This window comes from Tenrec ecaudatus, chromosome 1 (assembly GCF_050624435.1).
Source record: "Tenrec ecaudatus isolate mTenEca1 chromosome 1, mTenEca1.hap1, whole genome shotgun sequence".
NCBI lineage: Eukaryota > Metazoa > Chordata > Mammalia > Afrosoricida > Tenrecidae > Tenrec > Tenrec ecaudatus.
The window spans coordinates 92,715,368-92,734,352 of NC_134530.1; the positions used below are offsets into that span (position 1 = coordinate 92,715,368).

Consider the following 18,985-nt stretch of genomic DNA (forward strand, 5'->3'; position numbering starts at 1 on the left):
AAAAATACATTGATATAGTCTTATACCTACCTCCCTTATATTGATTTGTCAATATATTTAAGCCCAGAGAACAGTAAATTTTAAAGTGAGTGTTTAAACGAAATCTACAGAAAAGTACACCTTGTTGAAGTGTACAAATTGATGAGTTTTTGCAGTGAACGCATTTTTCTCACTCGCATTAAGGTAAAATAACAGAATGTGATCACTGACTGGGAGGTCTCCTCCTAGTCACCATCTGCTGCGGGCCACCCCTGCTTAGAGCACCTAATCTGAAGGCTAACACTACATTACTCTGGCTGCCATTGTTTTTATATTTCAAATTTTATAATAACTTAAAACATTCTCTATTCAGCAGCAAAACATGTCTTTACTCATTGCTGTCCAATTCCATTTCCTTAAAAATTTTGAAACTAAAGAATAATATCACAAATTTCAATTAAATATGTGTATTTTAAAGACTAGGGAACTTCCTTGGGAATCTGAGTGGAGGCAGGGCTCAGGAAGGATGGGTACGACTGTCAGCACCTCAGAGTATTGCTGGGACAGAGTTTGTGGTTGGAGTGCTGGGCACTGTGGCATCAGACGGGATGTTGGAATGAAGTTTCTGGTCCAAAAGATAAAGAGAGCATGAGAGAAAGAGAAATAGATAAAGGAACCCCCAATAAAGTTATTTTTTAAAAGAGAAAGAAATAGATAAAGCAACTGCCAGACTGGAATTCCCATGAGGAGGTAACTTCAGGAATGATGAGAAGTGTGTAGAAGCAAGAAATAAGTCTACACTGACTTTCTGTCTCCATCTGGAGCAAAGCCCCTTCTTCCCTTTCCAGCAGGAAACTATCCATCCCTTTAACTCGACAACAGAGCTGGAGCATAAGTAGTCTGCATTCAAGTTCAAGTAGCCCTCTCGCTCAAAACTGTCACTGAGTTGGTTCTGACTGATAGCGACCCTATAGGGCAGAGTAGAACTGCCCCATGTGGGATTTGAGGCTATAAATAAAAAAAATCATTTTATTAGGACCTTTTACAGATATCATAGCATTCCATAATTCAATCATATCAAACAGCATTGTACAATCAGTTTCAAAACATTTTCTTTCTTTTTTAACTACTTGATATCAGCTTCCCTTTGTTCCCTTCCTCCCCTACCATACCCCCTAGGAGCCATTTTTTTCTATAATAGTTTTTTTTGTGTGTGTGCCATATCTTCACAATCCAATATATCCATTTACATACCATTCTGTTGTTCAATCCCATTGAGTTGGGTTATACAGTCATCAGTGCTATCAACTCCCCATTCCCCAGACCCTCTCACACTCTCTTCCTGTACCCTCAGGGAACCATTACTCCTGTTACTCTTTCTGGAGGGTTATCTGTCTTGACTTTCATGTACCAAACCATCTTAAATATCCAAATGAACATATGAAAATCTAATATGATTAATGAGGTAAAACAACAAAAGCCATAATAGTTAGCGGGGGGGATTAAAGAAGTAGAAGATAGTTATGTGGTTCATCAATGCTATCCCTCACCCAGGATTTATCGTCCCTTCCATGTGGCCCTTCTGAGAGGGACTGTCCAATTATCTTACAGGTGGGTTTTGGGTTTCTACTACATCTATACCCCTTCACATTGATTTGGTTGCTTGTTTTTGAACTTGCTGATACCCCTTCCTGTTAACACCTCATGATCACACAGGCTGGTGTTCTTCCTTGTGGGTTTTGTTGCTTCCCTGCCCGATGGCTGCTTGTTTCAGTACAGAGGCTATAAATCTTTACAGGAGCTTTAGAAAGCCTCGTCTTTCTCATGTGGAGCAGCTTGTGGTTTTGAGCTGCTGACCTTGCAGTTAGCAGCCAAATGGGTAGCCCACTGGACCATCATGACTAGGCTCTCTCTTTTCTCATCTGTTCCTAGCCTTAGCAGCCCAGGTGGTTTTTGAGCAGAGAGTATGGAGCAGTTAAACTTTGGGTTAGTTGCTGTTCCAGCTTGCTTTGGGTTCAAGAAGGACATTAGTGTTTCTCTTCTAAGGATAGGTAGACTCAGGTGCTACAACCCAAGCCCTGTGTCTCGATCAGTCTTCTATCCCAGAGAGCTCCTAAGTGCAGGCTCTGGACTCCAGTGCTTTCTTCCCCTTGCCCCAGCCACACAGCAGAGCCAGAACGCAGTTCAATAAGTAGAAGTAGGGCACCGGGAAGTCAGTGTTGCCAGGATGATGCTAGCTTTCTGCTGCACAGCAGGGTGATCCACCCAGAAGCACTTCGTGGGCAGGGCGTCCACGGCCTCCTCTTCCTTAGCAGCGCGTCTCTAGTACAGGGCTCCTCAAGCTTTTTAAACAGGGCCCAGTTCACTGTCCCTCAGGCCCGTTGGAGGGCCGGATTATAGTTAAAAAAAACAAAAGCAACTATGAACAAATTCCTATGCACACTGCATGTATCTTATTTTGAAGTAAGAAACAAGTGGGGCAAAAACACTCGAGGGGCCGGATAAATGTCCTGGGTGGGCTGCACGTGGCCCCCGGGCTGTAGTTTGAGGACGCCTGCTCTAGGAGAACTGGCCCTTCCTTCATGAGGGTGGAAAGTCCATCGGCAGCTGACTGCCAGCTGACAGTGGCTAGGAGTCATTTGTGGTGGAGTCGGGGGGGGGGGGTGCGGGGCTCAGGGACTTGCTCTGTGGAAGGCTGAGGCGTGAGTTGGAGCGGAGGCTGGTTGCTGATTTCAGGTTGGAATCTGGGTTGCTGAACTGTCTGACGTGGACTTTTATTTCTACAGTTTTTTTATGGCTTCCATTACCCTCTTGATTGTCCGCCTTGGTCTGGCTGCAGGCCGCAGTCCAGCCCAGCTTCCTGACAGAGTAGTGATGGGAGTGGCCGGGGCCTGGCGCTGCTCCCCCAAAGCACACGCCTTCTCTACTAACACCCACCCACCAGAATACCTGTCCTCGGTCTCCTCTCTGCAGGCTTGCCAGTCCTGCAGGCTTTCGAATTTTATGTCTGTGGAATCCTCCCATAGGAACTGCTTCTCCCTGCTTCCTGTGCCCAGGGCTGTGTTCACGAGACCCATCCATGTTGCGTGGTAGTTGTGGTTCCTTATTCTCATTGCTGCATACCCCAGCTTCCCTTATTCACCGCCCAGTTATGGATGTCTTTTACCCATTTACTATATTGGTAGAACTACTCTCCAACTATCTTGTACATTAACTGTGTATGCTCAGGTTTATGTCTTTTTCCTATTGACTTGTAGGAGTTCTTTATATGTGTTAGATAGAGATTTTTTTAAATACATGTATTGCAAAATCCCTAATAGCCTGCCTTTTCATTGTCTTATTGAATTCTTTTGATGAACAGAAAATTTTAATTTTAATGTATTCTATATCATCAATTTTTGCTTTATAGTTACTACTTTTTAGATTCTGTTTAAGAAAGTTTGTGCCCCAAGCCATAGAAACGCAATCTTATATTTTCTTCTAAAAGCTTTAATGTTTTATAATGTATTGATTGTTGAAAATTTCACAGGCATTTGTTGATGTATCAACCTGATCATCTAAAAAAGTTAAACATTTACATAGGTTAAATAATGACTTTGTCCTAGACCCACTGTGTAATTTTTGATAAGAAAGTTTACATTCTGAATTCAGTTTCTTCAAGTATAAAACAGGAAAATTAATGATCTACCTCAAATCATTGTTATGAAGATCAAGTATATCTAAATTCAAACTATTATTAATTGAAAAGTTAGCCATTAAAAAAATCCCCAGAGATAATGGGGGGTATAGATTGGATGTTAAATAACATTAACCCCTCGCCACCCCAACAAAAGACCCCAAACAAAAAACATTCCCATTGAATTTCTTCTGGCTCATGGAAGCCCCTGTGTTCAGAGTAGACCTGTATGCTGTAGGTTTTTCAGAGCTGTGGTGTTTGAAAAGCAGGTTTCTGTTCTTTATTTTGAGGTGTCTTTGTGTGGCTACTTTTTGTTAGTTGTGAGTGTTTAACTTTCTGTTCCACACTGGGAACTCCTTAGATAGCATGAGGGAGAATTATCATTAATTTTTGGTTGTACAGGTGAATAGATCTCCTTATTAGCAGATGCATGATGAAGAATTGGGGGCTACGTGACATGATGTTTCGATTCATTGTCAAAAAATTCAGCAAAAAGAATAAAAATCAAACATGTCTAGGTAAAACAAAAGGCAAAATGTTTTCAGTTGTCAAATCTTGGTTTTAGGTTTACAGGTAATCATTGTGTAAGCCCTTGAATCTTTTTGGCATGTTTGAAATTTTCCTTAAAAATGTTCAGGGAACTGTGACTTATTAATGAAGTTCTAGCCTTCCCGTGACTTAACATTCTCTCCAAACCCTATAATTAAGTGAATTTGTAGTTACTTGACTTGTTCTGTCTGGGACAGGAGGTGAAAATGAATTAAGAGCTAAGCATGCCAGGCATTTTTATCGCATCGCACGCTTGAGTGGGATAAAGCTGAGCCATTTTCACAAGAAATGTTGGTCCTGCTCGGAGGCTACGGAAGGAGGAAGTAAGGAAAGGCTCTGGGATGCGGACTGGGTGTGTCCGCACTATGTGATAGGGACTAGGCTAGGGTGCTCTCAATATTATCCCCTTTAATTTTAAAAGTCACTCTACTTTGATAACTTGTCTACCACATCTACTTGATGGGGAAGCCAGGAATTGAACCCAGATCTCACAGACTTAAGGCTCATGATTATCTTTATCTTTTGACTTTCCTCCATCATTTCCTTCCTTCTTTTTATTTATTTATTTATTTATTTATTAAAATATGGAACGCTTCATGAATTTGCATGTCATCCTTGCGCAGGGGCCATGCTAATCTTCTCTGTATCATTCCAATTTTAGTATATGTGCTGCCGAAGCGAGCACCCTTCCTTCTTTTTAAAAGAAAATTTTTTCCTATAAATAATTTTAATAGCTCTTTGTTATAGAATTTAGGGATATGGCATATGATTTTTTTTAACATTTGCTGAATATTGAAATATCCCAAAAGTTTTTTGCTTAAGACAACATACATTTTTTTAGCTCACCATTCTGGTAGCAGCCTAGATACAAACTGGGCTCAACTGGGTGCACCTTCTGATCTGGGATAAGCTTGACTATTATCACTGGGACTGAGATGACTGGCCTGGTCCTCTACATAGCTTTGTACTACCTACAGTAGACTAGCTTGAAATCATTCTCCTGGTGAAAACAGAGGAGCCAAGAGAGCAAGCGGAAGTCCATAAGGGCTCTGGGATCTAGGCTGGAAACTGGCACAATGCTACCACTATTTTTTGTTAAAAGCATGTCACAAGCCAGCCAGGTTCCAGAGGTGAGGAAATATTCCACCTTGTGATGGAGAGGAATGCAAGTACCATATAACTTGAGTATTAGCTGATGTGAGTATCAGCCGAGGCACCTAATTTTACCACAAAAACTGCATGAAAAATGTGCCAGGAAAACTCGGCTTATACTCGAGTATATACGGTAAAACTGCAAAGAATGGGCACAAAGGAGCATGAATAGGGTGGAAGGTAAACGACAGTAGACATTTCTACAAGCAGTTTTTTTAGCCTGTACCAATATCAGCATCATTTAAGTGATGTCTCTTGCTGGTGTTAGGTGCTGTTCCATTGGCTCTGTCCGTAGAGACCCTATGCACACTGGAACGAAACACTGCCTCGACTTGCACTGTCTGTACTGCTTCATCTCTCACTGCGGCCGCTGTGCCAATCCCGCTCCTCGGGGGCCTTCCTCTTTCCACTGCCCCACCACTTTCCCAGGCACGCCGTCCTGCTCCAGGCCTGCTCTCTCCCGACAGCATGTCCAACGTATGGAAGACGAAGTCTTGCCATCCTTGCCTCTAAGGACGACTCTGGCTGTGCTTCTTCCAAGACAGATTGGTTTGTCCTCTTGGTACTTTTAGTATTATTTGCCAGCACCAAAATTCAAAATTATCGATGCTCTTTGGGTCTTCTTAATTCAGTGTCTTAACCTCCACATGTTTATGAGGCAATGGAAAATACCATGGCTTGGGTCAGGTGCAGCTTAGTCCTCAAAGTAACATCTTTGTTTTTCAATTTTCTAAAAAAGGTCTTGTGCAGCAGATTTACCCAATGCAAAGCATCTTTTAATTCCTTGACTGCTGCTTCCATTGTATTGATTGTGAGTCCAAGCAAGACAAAATTATTGACAACTTCATCCTTTTCTCCATTTATCATGATGTTACTTACCTTTTGGCCCAGTTGTGAGAATTTGGTTTTTCTTTACATAGTCTTAATCCATACTGAAGGCTGCAGTCCTTGATGTTCATCAGAAAGTACTTCAGATTCTCCTTACTTGCAGCAAGCACGATTGTGTCATCTGCATATCTCAGGTTGTTCATGAGTCTTCCTCCAAATCCTGATGCAAGATTCTTCTTCATAGAATCCGCTTCTCTAATGATTGGCTCAGCACACAGACCGAATAGGGATGGTGAGAGGATGCAACCCTGATACACACCTTTCCTGATTTTAAACCCTGCGGTATGCCCTTGTTCTGTTTGCACAACTGCCTCTTGATCCATGTACAGTTCCAAATGAGCACACTTAAGTGTTCTGGAATTCCCCTTCTTCTCAAGCTTACCTGTACTTTATTACCGTCCACACCGTTGGACGCCTTTTCATAGTCAGTAAACCACAAGTGGTATTCCGGCTTTGACCCATCTGACATCAGCAAGGATCTCGCTTATTCCTCGTCCTCTTCTGAATCCGACCGGAACCTCTGGCAGTTCTCTGTCATTGTACTGCTGCAGCCATCTAATACCTCCACAATACATATTTTTTCATTTGTTATGATTAATGATACATATCCATAATTATTAACAAATCATTAGAATTATTATTCATTTATTGTTACATTTTATTTCATTGTTTTGTCTATGCATGTATTGAAGCTATCTTGTTATTTTCTTGTAAAATAAGGATTTACATTATAGAATCAGATTTGGGTCCTGTTCATTTCCCTTGACATTACGTTGTAGATTTTTTCTCAAGCATTAAATATTTATCAAAGTCATGGTTTACCTAAGATACAAAGAAAATCCACATAAATTGAGTACCTGATGTGTTTCAGGCACTTTCATCTTGTCTTGATTAAAAAGCTAGTTTCTTATACATTTTCAGGGTTGACACTTTGCCATCAAAACAAGGAAGTCATTTGCTTCCGCTGTGAAAAAGAAAGGGAAAAGCTATCGATTTTGTGTGAAGTGGCAGAGAGAGAATTATAATGGTTAAGATATATCAGCAGTGCCTGTTTTTGTGGGGATTTTTCCTTAAGAGCCTGACCTGAGCTCGGGGTGCTGAGGCAAAGGCAGGGTTTTTGTAAATGGGGGAGGGCTGGGGCATTGCCCACAGAGGAGCCAGGGTGCCCTCTGGCCCCATTGTGGGAAGCAACCATCTTTCTAGCCGTTATGCCAGAGACCGCTGCAGATTGTGTTAGTGAACAATTTTCTTTGTAAAGACTTGTATTTTGATACTTGGAGCAGAATAATCATCTGGTTGTTACAGAGGATGGTGTGGTGGAGGTAACATATGTGGTGTTGAAAAAGTGTGTGGAAAAACGGAATGGAAAGATGACAGTTTTTCCACATGCATTTTGGAAGTCCCACTCAAATATATTTGGGACAGTGATGTTTTAGTTACATCTGTGAATTGAGAGGTCCAGAGAATTGCAGTTTTCTGGGGGTTATTTTCATTGGGGCAACTCTGCCCTTGGGCTGGCAGGCCAGTATTCTGTCTGAAGTGGTCAGTCAGGAAATACAGCCCTTGTACCTAGAGGGCACGGTTTTGTAGGTGAAGTCACATCGTGATTACTTCAGTGGATTGCGATGGCTGTGAGACAGGATCACGTGCAACGTCAGTTTCTTGTCCAAAACCAGCCCTGGTGTGACAAGCAGCATAGCATCTGGAGCCAAAAGTCAAAGGTTAGAGTCTGAGCTTTTCAGGAGTTACCTTGTTGACTGTGAGCAAAAACCTTAATTTTTCTGAGTTTCAGTCCTCCTCCATAATGACAAGCTTTAATCTTTGTGATCACTTGTGAAGGCTGACCAGCCATTCTCCTCTGTGCTATTCCGATAGCCATTAAGCTGTAAGCGGCTTTTGAAGTCTCGAATGGCTAATCTAAATGGAGATGCACCAGAGGCTTAGTGTGAGCATTGTAAAGTAGCTCGTGGCTTGTTTTTTAAATGGATTATATATTGATTTGACAATATTTTTGATACATTGAATTGAATAAAAATTGTTATTAAAATTTTACTTGTTTATTTATATTTTTAAAAAGTGGCTACTGGAAAGTGAACACTACAGATCTGACTCACATCTGCGTTTGTGTTGTATTTATTTCTAGTGGGCAGTGCCGCTTTCCCCGGAAGTTCTCTGTAGACCAAGAGCAGCATGAGAGTTCGTTACAATCAGAAGAGGAGAAGCTTCAGCTGAATGGCAGGAATCTTAAGTGATAGAAGGAAGCAGTTTGTGTTTACTAAACTACTGCAACATGCTTTATTCAGGCATTTTAATATTTCCCTGTTTTTTAAAAATCACTTTATTAGGGGCTCATACAATTCTGATCACAATATGTACATCATCAATGTACATTCATTGCCCTTATCATTCTCAAAACATTTGTTCTCCACCTAAGTTCCTGGCACCAGCTCCTTATTTTTTCCCTCTCTCCCCGCTCCCCCCTCACTCATGAACCCTTGATAATTTATAAATTATTATTTTGTCATATCTTGCACTGTCCGACGTCTCCCTTCACCCACTTTTCTGTTGTCCAACCCCCATGGAGGAGATTATAGGTAGATCCTTGTAATTGGTTCCCCCTTTCCAACCCACCCTCCCTCGAACCTCCCAGTATCCCCACTCTCACCACTGGTCCTGAAGGGGTCATCCGCCCTGGATTCCCTGTGTTTCCAGTTCCTATCTGTACCAGGGTACATCCTCTGGTCTAGCCAGATATTTAAGTTAGAATTGGGATCATTATAATGGGGAGGTGGGAAGCATTTTAAGAACTAGAGGAAAGTTGTGTGTTTCATTGTGGCTACACTGCACCCAGGCTGGCTTGTCTCCTCCCTGTGACCCTTTCATAAGGGGATGTCCAATTGCCTACAGATGGGCTTTGGGTCTCCACTCTGCACTCTCCCTCATTTACAATGATATGACTTTTTGTTCTTTGATGCTTGACACCTGATCCCTTTGACACAGCATGATCTTACAGGCTGCTATGCTTCTTCCATGTGGCTTTGTTGTTTCTGAGCTAGATGACTGCTTGTTTACCTTCAAGCCTTTAAGACCCCAGACACTATACCTTTTGATAGCTGGGCACCATCAGCTTTCTTCACCACATTTGCTTATGCACCCATTTGTCTTCAGTGATTGTGTCAGGAAGGGGAGTATCATGGAATGCCAGTTTGATAGACCAAAGTATTCTTGCATTGAGGGAGTACTTGAGTGTAGGCCCAGTGTCCATCTGCTACCTTAATACTAAATCAATACATATATGCACATAGATCTATTTCCACATCCTCATATATAAATATATTTACATATATACATGCCTTTATTTAAACCTCTATAAATGCCCTTTGCCCTCCTAGCTCTTTCCTCTATTTTCTTTTACTTTCCTCTTGCCCCACTATCATGTTCAACCTTCATTAGGATTTCAGTAATTCCTCTCAGTTATATTACCCTTGGTCATGCCCTACCAGGCCTCCTACACCCTCCTCACCACCGATTTGGATCACTTGTTCCCTTGTCCCTGGGTTTGTTAGCACCACTTCCTTTCCCCCACCTCCTCATCTCCCATGTCCCCTAGGAACTGTCAGTTGTTTTCTCCTCCAGATTGTTCACCCAGCCTATTTAGACAGACCTGTGGACATAATAACATGCACAAAAACAACACAGAGCAAAACCAAGCAACTAAACAACAATAAGCAATGACAAAAACAAAACACAACAACAAGAAAGCAAAGCTTGTAGTTAGTTCAAGGACTGTTTGTTGGCCTTTAACAGTGTTTTCCAGTCAAGTCTATTGGGACACCAAACTCTGACCCCAAAGTCTATTTTTGGTATTCCCTGTGGACTTCCTTGCTCTGTTCCCCTTGATGTTCTGCTCCACGCCCTTAGTATTTTGCCTCGGTGTGGTGGGATGAGATCAGGCAAATTTCCCACACTTTGTCTCCTGTGTTGTCCCCTGTAGGGCTATGGATCAGTGAGGGATGTTGTGTCTCATAGTGGGGCTGGCCATGTGACCTTCTCTGTGGATTGGCTGCTCTGAGGAGTTAGTTCCCCATTTTTATCTCTATTAGAGGACTATAGGTGGGTATGTGTGATAGTTAACGTTTATTGTGCCAACCTGCTGATAGACACATGTGGGATTAATTGAAGGGCAGAGAGAGAAATGGCTTGGTGAGCCTCACCTTTCCGGTTCTCTGGTCTCTTGTTCTCTGATGGTCAGACCAGTGTGCAGCTACTTTAGCTAGTTCTTTGCCTAAGATGGCAAGGCTCCCTTCCTGTGAGACATCCCTGAGGAGAAGCCACATGGACATACCCTGATGCAGCCCTGGGTGCTGGAGAAGCCACATGGAGACCCCTGCCAGCGCTGAGAAGCTCACTGATTCAGCTTTCCTCCTGCATTCGGTGTTATTGCGTGTGTTTTGCGAGTTTGAGGAGGGCTATGTAGATCAGTGTCAGACAGATGGGCTTGAACTGGACTGGGTTGGGATGCTTTGTTAATGTACACTTACCTTTTACTCTCTCATAAAATATAAGTGTAGATGAATTTTGTTTCTTTAGTCTCCCAGACTGACTCGGCATGCTTATGCAATAATGTGAACAAATAACAATTTAGGTGCATTGAGCTACAATGATGTAGGAATTGTGCTGAGTACTGTGGGATCAGGAAGATGTCTGTTGGCTACAAGTGAGTGAACTGAATTGAAAAATGGACCCAGGGTATGTTAGATTCTCCTGAATTCCTGAGACATAAACATAATCATCTCTGTCTCTCTCTTTCACATTGACTTCTTCACCATCGGAAACGTTTTCAGATCAGTTATCCCCACTTGTTAGAAAGCATGGCTCCTGCATTGCCTGAGGGTCAGCTTGGCTCTCGGGATGGATTTAGACGTGGTCGCAGTGGTTTCCGACCTGAAGACCATGGCTTTGAAAGGCCGTAGTGGATCTGCCTTCTCTTCAGGCACTCACCCCTAGACCAAGGCAGCTCGAATTCCAACAACAAACCCAAACCCCAAAGACCTGCCACCGAGACAGTTCCAACTCAGCAGTCCTACAGGGCCAGAGCAGAACTGCCCAGAGAGTTTCCAAGGTTACATAGGTCTTTATGGAAGCAGACTGCTACATTTTTCTCCTGTAGGGTGAATGGTAGGTTTGAATGACTGGCCTGCTGTTTAACAACTGAGTGCTTACCACCGAACCCCAAACCATACCCACTTCCATCAAGTCAATTTCTATGACTAGTGACCCCATGCAGAGTTTGTGAGACTGTACAGACTTATCTTGCTCCCTCCGAACAACTGATGGGTGTGGATACCGCATTGGCAGTTAGGAGACCCAAGCCTAGCCTACAGCGCCACCAGAACTACCCACCCCAACAGCAGAGGGGTAACTTCATAAAAGGGAGTGGTGGTCTTGGCTAGTAAAAAATAAATATTCATTATACTTATCTCATTCAATTTAATAGATGCATCCAATTATGGAGGAAAATATCCTGTTTTATTAATGAGAAAACCTCTTAAGAGGTTGTATAGTTTGCTAGAGTTCAAACTTTCCAAGCTGCAAGCTCTGGTCTGTTTGTTTCCAAATCCCTTGTTCTTAACTGCTGCTTGGAGAGTGTTCCAGTGAATGGGAGTTTGTGTGCACATAGCTAAAATTGTTTGGCTTTTTTTTTTTGCCTTTTCCAATTACCATACATTTTTCCCTGCTAGGTTGCTTCTTATTGAAACCTAAGTGAGGGTATGATAGCTGACCCATGCCTATCCTCAGTGAAGTCCTCTTGAATTGAAAACCCACACCCCTGTGTTGTGCCTTCTGGCAGCCGATACTTGAAAGGCCATAGAACAGCTTGGCCACAGTCATCATTGTGGTAATGAACTTAGAATACATTTTCTATCACTTAGGTCAGCGGTTCTCAATCACAGGGGTCACCTACGACCATCAGAAAACACATCTTTCTGATGGCTGTGGGGGGGGTCCCCACAGCATGAGGAACTGTATTAAAGGGTTGCAGCATTAGGAAGGTTGAGAACCACTGACAGGCAATTCATATTTGTAATTTGTAGTCCCATAGCTTATTTGGAAAATATTCCCATCTTATTTTTCACCAATACACTGGCTCCCTATAGTTTATAACCTGTGGGATTTCAGATGCAATGATGAAAGAATTGTCTTCTGTCATTCTTAAAAGTATAACCTGGCTAAATGAAATACTCTTTAAAAATGATGATCCATAGATCTCTCTCCCAAATGGTCTGGGGAGTGTGTGCGAATCTTCTCTTCTATACAGGTCAAAATAAAAATAACGCCAAACATGTCAAACTAAAATGACATCCAAAGCCAGCAAGTCTGAGACTGTTTTCTTTAATCTAGTGGAAATGGTTTTATTTACATAGGAAAATTAGATGACAAGTTAATTGTCTGACTTTTTATTAAGCAATTTGATGGCATGCTAAGGCCTCCAAACTGTATTGGCCAGAAACCAGTCTCCTGCTGAGCCCTGTGGCCGGAAGCCTGAAGAAACGCAAGGACTAGCCCTGGTTGAATGTATAAGCAGTGTGCAGAGCATTTCCCAAACATCCCTCACAGACCCTGTCTAGTCGTCAAGTCATTCACTTGTTCAGCAAGCATTTGCCAGATATCGGCACCGGCCGGGTGGGGAGCCTGATATGTGGAGGGACATACATGTAAACAGGCCATTTTCCACGGAGGTGTTTGCCATTGCTATGTTTAAAGATATACAAGATTCTGTGGGACCACACGGTATTGTGTCTTACCAAGAATCAGGAACTTGGATGGTTTCTTGTGGAAGTGCTGTCAATGCAGGGGCTTCCAGCAGGCAGGGATCACAAAGAAAGCCTCTATCTAGATGTACAGGGAGGATGGTGTAAGGCAGCCTTCCTCATGCCGCATGCAGTTCCTCATGTTGTGGTGACCCCCCCAACCATAAAATTATTTTCATTTGCTACTTCATCACTGTAATTTTGCTACTGTTATGAATCGGGCGACCCCTGTGAAAGGGTCATTCGACCCCCAAAGGGGGCGCGACCCACAGGTTGGGAACCGCTGGTCTAAGGGGCAGTGGTAAGGGCTGAGGCAGGGGAGGGAAGTGGTTAGTCCTAGCATGTGAAGGTCCATTCTCTTAAATACCTTACACCAAGGGGATGGGAGACCTCATGTGGTTTTAAGCAGCTGAGTTACGTGATTGGGCTTCCATTTTAAAAAGCTCAAATGTGAATTCATTTGCTTGCTCTTGGACATGGTTTTCTTATCTGTAAATTGAAGGAGGATAGTTTACCTTTTATAACTCCCTACCAACTTAATCTACCATAGATTCTCCTGTATTGGCAAATTTAGCCCCTTGCAGATTCCAGATCTCTTGCTATTCAAAATGGAAGATTTCAACTGGAGTTTGAAAAGTTGAGATTTGTTAGGGTAGGGGTGAGGAGGACAGGGAGCTGATAGATGATGGGTCATTTTCTTTTTTTCTTTTTAAACGTTTTATTAGGGGCTCATACAACTCTTATCACAGTCCATACATATACATACATCAATTGTATAAAGCACATCTGTACATTCTTTGCCCTAATCATTTTCTTTTCTTTCTTTCTTTTCCCTTTTCTTTTTTTACATTTTATTAGGGACTCATACAACTCTTATCACAATCCATACATATACATACATCAATTGTATAAAGCACATCCATACATTCCCCGCCCCAATCATTCTCAAAGCATTTGCTCTCCACTTAAGCCCTTTGCATCAGGTCCTCTTTTTTTCCCCCATCCCTCCCCGCTCCCCCCTCCCTCATGTGCCCTTTGTAATTTATACATCGTTATTTTGTCATATCTTGCTCTATCCGGAGTCTCCCTTCCCCCCCTTCTCTGTCGTCCCTCTCCCAGGGAGGAGGTCACATGTGGATCCCTGTAATCAGTTCCCCCTTTCCAACCCACTCACCCTACGCTCTCCCAGCATCGCCCCTCGCACCCCTGGTCCTGAAGGTATCGTCCACCCTGGATTCCCTGTGCCTCCAGCCCTCATATGTACCAGTGTACAACCTCTGCCCTATCCAGCCCTGCAAGGTAGAATTCAGATCATGGTAGTTGGGGGGAGGAAGCATCCAGGATCTGGGGGAAAGCTGTGCTCTTCGTCGGTACTACCTTGCACCCTGACTGACCCATCTCCTCTCCTAAGCCCCTCTATGAGGTGATCTCCAGTGGCCGACACTTGGGCCTTGGGTCTCCACTCTGCACTTCCCCCTTCATTCAATGTGGTATATATATAAATACATACATACATATATATATGTATATATATATACACATACACACATATTTTTTTTTTTGGCATGATGCCTTATACCTAGTCCCTTTGACACCTCGTGATCGCACTGGCTAGTGTGCTTCTTCCATGTGGGCTTTTTTGCTTCTGAGCTAGATGGCCACTTGTTTATCTTCAAGCCTTTAAGACCCCAGTCACTATCTCTTTTGATAGCCGGGCACCATCAGCTTTCTTCACCACATTTACTTGTTCACCTACTTTGGCTTCAGCAGTTGTGTCGGGAGAGTGAGCATCATAGAGTACCAATTTAATAAATGAAAGTATTCATGCATTGAGGGAGTGCTTGAGTAGAGGCCCAAGGTCCTTCCGCCACCTTAATATTAAACCTATAAATGTAGATAATTAGATCTATTTCCCCATCCTCATATATATGTTTGCATGTACACGTCTTTGTCTAGACCTCCATAAATGTCCCTTGACTCCCAGCTCCTTCCTCCCTCTCCCTTGACTTTCCTCCTGCCCCACCACCATGCTCCGTCCCCACCTGGGCTACAGCTATACCTCTTCTCTATGCAACCTTACCCTTGATCATTCCCCATCAGGCCTGTCACTCCCCCCTCACTACCATTTTGGGTCCCATGTTGTTCCCTTGTCCCTGTGTTTATTAACATCACTTCCTTACCCTCCTCCCCCTCCTCCACCTGGATCTGTCTGTCCCCCAGGAACTGTCTGTCCTATTGTTTTTCCTCCAGGTAGTTCATCCAGCCTGTCCTATTCAGACAGACCTGTGGAGACACTAACATGCAGGAAAACAAGACAGAGGAAAACAAAGCAACAGTATACAACCAGAGAATAAAACAACATAAACAAACCACTGACAAAGAACAAAACAAAACACGATGGGTCATTTTCATTAAGAAATAAGTCAGTGAGAGGTTTATGTAGGTTTCTCTGACAATCAGTCTCTCCTGAAAGGGAAGGGGTGGCCAGAGAGAGGGCTTTAGCCTGTCTGCAACTGTAGAATGGCCCCTTGCCCCATTCCTGGTGCACTGCTACCTGCTGAGCTAGTCACTGGAAAAGTGATAGGAAGTCTGGAATTTGCTCCAAGATAATTAGGGGTCTATCCATAGGAAACAAGATGGCCAGTGACTAGGTAATTATTTTGCTACTTTTATGTATGCTTGAACGATACACTAAAAGTGCCTCCACCTAGTACTCCAGTCCCTTATTTATCCACAGGTGTAGAACAAGTCAGGCTCTCTTCTTTCACCACGCTGAAGCAAATAGACTCAGAGTCGCTGTGTCATAAATGCGCACACTGCTTTAAGTTCTGTAATAGCTTTGGCTCAGAATGTCCCAGCCTGCATTTAGATCATGTGGGCAGATCAAAGAATCAGAATCATAGGCAAGGAAGGGGCAGCTCTCCTGGGAGCTCAGAGAGGCTACAGGCGGGCTGCTGCAGATCCGGGCGAGGTGAGAGCACTGGCTTTGGAGTCGAGCATATTTGATTCGGCCATCTATTAAGTGGAGGACACCGATGAGAAATTGCAAAAAGAGATCATGTTCATCGAACTCTGACTATATGCCAGGCACTACGTTAAGCTCTGGGTTCTTTCTGTGCTGCAATGCTAGCCCATGGCACGCTGCCACTAGATTGTTCATTTCAGTGGCCGTCTCGTGGATTCTAACTCCCTGCTATGCAAAGGAGCATATTGAGGATTAGAGAATTTATATAATTTGTCCAAGATCACATGGAGTTTATGTCATCACCAGTAAGTATTGTAAATAAATCAGTACACTCCAGTGGTTTGATTGAATTTTTCATGATGTTTGGATTTCCATAGAGTAAAAGCAAAAAATAACAAAGGCTTAAGAGAAAGGTGTTTGTTTCTCTGTCAGCGATGAGAAGTCCAGAGTTAACCAGGCCAGATCTAGCACAAGTCTCCCAAGACCACCACGTTTCTTCTCCCTGCCTGCTTCCCTGTGTAAGTCTGCTGTCCTCACAGTCCCGCATGATCCAGGATAGCGGCTGGCGCTTCACAGTCCAACCAGTGAATGGAGGAGGGGCTGGACGAAGGGCATCCCAACCCCACTCATTTTAAGGATTGCACATAATTTGCATCACAACTGTCAGAGCTTAGGCCCATGCCCACAATTAGCAGACTGTAGAACACTCATTCGTGAAAAGTTTCAGGCGCAAGACGGCATGGAGAAATACGTCGTTCTTTGTACTGCATGGCCAAGTGCCCAGCTACGGATCTGTGGCTGTACTGGAATGGAAGGAGCAGAGGAGCCCGAGGGTCACCAACAGTCGCTGCCTGCCCCGCACGCAGCTGCACTGGCTACATCTAGTCTCTGTGGGTGTGAAATGGTGTTATTGTTAGCTTCTCCGCCCTGAGGTCCACAAAGCAAAGTGCGGCAGTAAGATAAAGAAGAAAATTAAATGGATCAAAATCTACCACCAAGGGTGGTGTTGGTGGGGGTGTGAGGCACCCAGAATGGGAAGTGCCAAGCCCTGCCCCATCCTCATAATTGTTATGTTTGAACTCATTGTTGCAGCCATTGTGTCAGTTCATCTCCTTTTTATTGATCTTCTACTTCACCAAGTATGCCCTTTCCAGGGACTAAACTCTGCTGATAACAGCCAAAGTACTGCAGAATTTTTCAGCATATTTTTAACTTAGTTTTTTTGTGGTAAAATTAGGTGTCTCAGCTGATATTCGGGTCGATTTATACTCGAGTATATGCAGTATGTGAGCCTTCTGACCATTTCTCCCAAGACAGAGTTGTTTGTTCGTTTGACAGTCCATTGGTTCTTTCAGTGTTCGTCAGAGTACTTGAATAGAGGTCCAATGTCCGTCTGCTACCTCAATACTTAACATAAATATATGTACACAGACCTATATCCCTTTTATTATATATTAGTATATTTACATATGTACATGCCTATGTTTATACCTTTATAAATGTCTTTGGCCTCCTAGCTCTTTCCTCTATTCCCTTTTACTTTCCTCCTGTCCCACTATCATGCTCAACCTTCATTCGGCGCTCTGTACTTCCTCTCGGCTACATTGCCCTTGATTGGACCCCACTAGGCATTCTATACCCTCCTGGCCATCGATTTTAGATCTCTTGTTGTTCCTTTGTCCCTGGGTTTGTTGACTCTCCCCTCCTTTTCCCTCGCCTTCTTCTCTCCCCTGACCCCTCCCTCCTCAGAACCATTTGTCCATTGCTTTCTTCTTGGAATTGTTTATCCTGACTATCTTATATAGATAGACATGGGGGGAAAAAGGGGGGGGAAAGGCGGGAAAGTAGCCTATGAATAGTTCCAGGTCTGTGTACTGGCCCTTATGAATATTTTCCTATCAGCAGGTTTGATGCAGTGCCAAGTGCCGCCACCTTGCCCCTCCCCCCTCCCCCTGAGTCCAAAGTTTATTTTCAGAATTCCTCAGGGACTTTGTTGTTTTGCTCCCCTTGTTGCTCTGTTACACAGCCTTCGTGTTATGCCCCGGTGGGGGGTCAGACTGGGCTCAATTCCCACACTGTGTTTCAGGTGCTGCCCCCTGTAGCACTGTGAGTCAGTAAGGGGATGTTGTGTCTTGTGGTGAGGCTGACCCTAAGGTCCTTGCTGCTCATTGTCCAACTTGCATATGCATATGAGGACATTAAAAATGGCAAGGGTTGGGTCAGGTGCCCCCTAGTCCTCAAAGTACCATCCTTGCTCTCCAACTCGTTGAAGAGGTCTTCTGCAGCAGGGTTTCCCAGTGTGGTATGTCGTTTGATTCCTTGACTGCTGCCCCATGAGGGATGACTGCAGGCTCAAGCAGCATGCAGTCCTTCACCTCTCCCATCTTTGTTCCATTTACTATGCTCCTACCTGTTGGTCCAGTTTTGAGGATTTTTGTTTTCTTTATATTGAGCAATAATCCTTATGGAAGACTTCATGCCTTAATCTTAAACAAGTACTTCCTTCATATCCTCCTTGCTTTCAGCAAGCAAGGTGGTGTCATCTGTATATCCCAGGGTGTTAATAAACCTTCTTTCAATCCTGATACTATGTTCTTCATAGAGTTCCGCTTCTCAGATTACTTGCTCAGTACACAGACTATACATCTGTTACAGGAGCAGAGAGCCTCACCTTTATCTTGTGGAGTGACTGATGCATTCAAACTACTGACTTTGTGGTTAGTAGCCCGATCGATCCCACACTGTGCTTTGAGGGCGCCTTTCTGCAATAGGTATGTCCTAAGAAAGCATGGGGATCCATGGGTGGTGCAAATGGTTAATGTATCGGGCTGCTAATCGAAAGGCTGGAGTTTTGTTCAATTAGCAAATACTGAATCATTAATTGAAAAACATATTTTCAGTTTAACACAGAGTCAAATAATAATAATAACAACGTGTTTCTTCAATTGTAAGACTTTGAAAAGA

At 43.4% G+C, this 18,985-nt stretch overlaps 1 protein-coding gene and 1 non-coding gene across 3 annotated transcripts in view; one reads left to right on the top strand and one right to left on the bottom strand.

Moving 5' to 3' along the window:
- Nucleotides 1–18,985, top strand: part of DNAJC6 (DnaJ heat shock protein family (Hsp40) member C6) — a 191,160-nt gene that overhangs the window by 40,410 nt on the left and 131,765 nt on the right. The gene's annotated exons all lie outside the window — the stretch shown is intronic.
- LOC142438155 (U6 spliceosomal RNA) lies at nucleotides 4,783–4,889 on the bottom strand. Its single transcript, XR_012782584.1, has one exon. It is a non-coding gene; the product is annotated as a U6 spliceosomal RNA (small nuclear RNA).